The sequence below is a fragment of the Gekko japonicus genome, unplaced genomic scaffold, assembly GCF_001447785.1.
Source record: "Gekko japonicus isolate JY-2015 unplaced genomic scaffold, Gekko_japonicus_V1.1 scaffold4954, whole genome shotgun sequence".
Classification (NCBI taxonomy): domain Eukaryota; kingdom Metazoa; phylum Chordata; class Lepidosauria; order Squamata; family Gekkonidae; genus Gekko; species Gekko japonicus.
Genome location: NW_015176596.1, coordinates 61,773 through 65,414, shown reverse-complemented (window position 1 = coordinate 65,414; position 3,642 = coordinate 61,773). Strand labels below are relative to the sequence as shown.

At 45.1% G+C, this 3,642-nt stretch overlaps 1 long non-coding RNA gene across 1 annotated transcript in view; it reads right to left on the bottom strand.

Moving 5' to 3' along the window:
- LOC107124132 overlaps positions 1-1,282 on the bottom strand; it is a 2,424-nt gene extending 1,142 nt beyond the window's left edge. Inside the window, exons 1-2 of the long non-coding RNA XR_001482975.1 lie at positions 1,181-1,282; positions 872-1,003 (exon numbers count right to left, since the gene is read on the bottom strand). This is a non-coding gene — a long non-coding RNA (uncharacterized LOC107124132). The remainder of the gene's footprint in view (positions 1-871; positions 1,004-1,180) is intronic.
- Between the last annotated feature and the right edge of the window lie 2,360 nt (positions 1,283-3,642).

Here is a 3,642-nt window from a genome sequence, read left to right as displayed (position 1 = left end):
TGGATTACTTTTCCACTATCCTTCAAACGGCAAAGCACTACTGCCAACAAATTTGGGGGTACCCATGTTCTAGAGCCAGTTTGGCGTAGTGGTTAAGTGCGCAGACTCTAATCTGGGAGAAGCGGGTTTGATCCCCCACTCCTCAACTTGCACCTGGCTGGATGACCCTGGGCAAGCCGTAGTTCTGATAAGAGCTGTTCTCAAAAAAGAGCAGTTTCTGTCAATAGCTCTCTCAGCCCCACCTACCTAACAGGGTGTCTGTTGTGGGGAGGAGAAAGGAGTTTGTAAGACGCTCTGAGACACCTTTGGGTAGTGAAGGGTGGGGTATAAATCCAATCTCCTCCTCCTCCTCTTCTACTAATTTTCTTGATTTCATCAAAAGGTGTCACCGTGATCATCTATGTTTCCAAATCTTTGCAGGTGATCCCCTGTCTATTAATTCTATACTACCTTTCTCCTGTGTATCAAATAATTCTAGTTGAAATACCGTTGGACTGATACTGGTTGAGTTCATGCGACAGACTTTGAGTATTGATGTCACTTCCACATTGTGATTATTTATCAATTACATTTAAAGGCACAGACAGACTCATAACACTACGTAAGGGAAATGTCATGTTTGGTTAGGTCCTAAACCCAATGCAAGCAGAGTGTCATCATCTCCTCCCTGTGTAGACCTGTCCCTTCCCCCTTTCCACCATCTCTTTAGTTGTCTCTCCCTTCTCTCAAATTTTAAATGTTAAGCTCCTCCAAGCAGCAACTTGCCTCCCTGTACTCTGTAAAGTGCCTTTCACATTGACATTGTGCTATGGACAAACAATGGAAGAGTCTTGGCCACAGCACAGCATCTCCTATAAAGATACCTACTTACGTTATCTGCAGCAAAGAAAATTTTTAAGATCACACTTTCCAAAATTCTTCATTCCTGGTGGGCAACTCCGATAGGAGCATATTCCACCTTCCCTGCCACACTCAGCCGTGGTCTTTGGCCCCTGAGCAAATGCTGTAGAGGCAAAAAGAAAAGAGAATTATATTCACACACCAAATATCCACCATTCTCGCTAGATTTTCTTCTAACCTTGGAAAACATCAGAAAATCGGGCCCCGCAGCTTAATTTCATTAGGGCTACCTATTCCCCCAGAAGTCTCCAGCCAGCCAGAGTTTTGCTCAGGAGTTTACCTGGAGCAGCCAGCACGATGAAGAAGAGAAATGCCGAGAGAAAGGAAAAGATCTTCATGACTGCAAGGTTGGATGGTGCCTCAGTGGATGCCGGAATGGAGAGATGACCGGAGTCCTTGTACTTATAGGAAAGAAGGGATCGAGTCACACCCGAATGTGGACATCTTCGGGCCCCTAGAAGGAAACAGTGTATTGAGATAAGATAGTGGAAATATTATGCAAATAAAGCCCAGTTGATTGGGAAAGGCCATCTCATTCCAGCTAGCAAGGATTTCATGCAAATCGGCTCTTCCTCATTGAGAGCAAAGAGGGGAACCACCCGCTCTTGTGACAGATACATTATGTGCATTTAGTCCATAATTAAAGTGTGGAGCTCGATATGAGCGAAGGCTTGCGAGACCTTAGCCCCATAACTTGTTTTCAATATTATTCCTGGCTGTGTAATTTTAAAAGTCTTACTGGGCAGGTGCCAAATACTTTCCTATTAGCGCTGTGTAATTGTTGTTGTCAAACCCAACCCCTAAAAAGGGTACAGAGTCCCAGGAAAGCAGTATGGGCTTCTTGGCAGGAGCCTGTGTTGTGTCACCTTTGATCTCACGTGTCAGTCAGTTGGGGTCAGTCACCAGAGGTTGCTACGACTTCCCGGTGTGGCCATGCGCTCAGACGCGCAGACACACACTCACACGCAGAATTTAGAAGAATTTTTATTGTTACGGCACCTAGCCAGCAATACACACTCACACGCAAATACACATAAATGTACATATGGGGAAACTAACCAAATACATCAAAATCCTCAAATCTGGACATTAAAATTTGTTGCATGAACTCAGCCAGTATCAGTCCAATGGTATTTCAACTAGAATTATTTGATACACAGGAGAAAGGAAGTATAGAATTAATAGACAGGAAACATAGATGATCACGCTGATGCCTTTTGATGAAATCAAGATAATTAGTAGAAGAAGAAGAGACTGGATTTATACCCCACCCTTCACTACCCAAAGGTGTCTCAGAGCAGCTTACAAACTCCTTTCCCTCCCCCTCCCCACAACAGACACCCTGTGAGGTAGGTGGGGCTGAGAGAGCCCTGACAGAAACTGCTCTTTTTTCAAGAACATCTCTTATCAGAACTACGGCTTGCCCAAGGTCATCCAGCCAGGTGCTAGTGGAGGAGTGGGGAATCAAACCCGGTTCTCCCAGATGAGAGTCCGCGCACTTAACCACTACGCCAAACTGGCTCTAGAACATGGGTACCCCCAAATTTGTTGGCAGTAGTGCTTTGCCGTTTGAAGGATAGTGGAAAAGTAATCCAAATACTTACTTCCAAATAGCTGGGAAAGATATGTCAGTGGAAAACCAGAGGTCTCAAAATGTACCTTTCATGTATCAGGTTGGAAGCCACATGCTAAGAGAGAGGTTAGGTGATTCTTCCAATTCTCCCTTCCTGCTGCAGTCCAAAATACCCCTCAAAATGCTGGTCTTGGGAGGCAGAGACCCCCCCAGAATAGTTTAGGAGAGACTGGAGGTCTGGAGGGAAGGGTGAGGATTGTCACTAATCCTCCCCCCCTCCTTGTACCTGCAGAAATCTAGGCAGCTTCCAGGCCATCATCTGCTCAATAAATTCTGATGAATAATGGGTCTTTAAAAATTGGTTGCATTGAACATAAGGAAATGAGAATAACCAGTAGTTGTCTATTTGATCATGTTCTAAGATGTATAGCATTTATACAAGGCGGTGAAATTTGTTACAGAAAGAACCCATTGAGTTCATCAGAAGCTATGCAAAGAACAAGTTGGGTCCCATAAATGTCCTCAAGGTGGGGGAGATGAATAACTGGGAAATTTCCCTTCTGCACACCTCTCACCCTCCAGGATGAGACTGATGAGCTCGAGCCATTGAATATGCTCCTTCCCATTTTCCTGGTTCCCAATAGCCTTCCTCTTCTGCGTTTCCCAGAGGAGAATCAGGATGTTCAGACCTTATCCATCTTTTCAGGCATTTGAAACATTACAAATCATGGGCCGGATCCGGCCAGCTTTTTCACTCCACGGGACTCACGTGATTCCCCAGTAGGGTTTTTTTTGTTTATTTATTTATTTTGGTGGCTAGAGGAGAGTCTTCATATCTTTCTCTCCGCACACAAAGCGGGTTGAATCCAACATGATGGTTTTCTGCATATCTGGGGCATGTTCCCCCCCCCCCCCGCAATTCCTACCGATGTTCCCCACACTATTAGAAGGAGGGATGACCCAGATGACTGTGTATGGCTGACCTTAACAAAAAAGTCATATAAATATTCACACATGCATTTAAAAGTGAATGTGAAACTCTTTTCTCTCTGCAACAGATGATGCTCGAGTGCTGGCTACCAGCAGCGGCTCCCCAGGGTCCATTGACGGGAGGTGCATTCAAGGACCCAGCTCTTCCTTTGTCCGAAACCCTTCAGGGATCTTTTTGG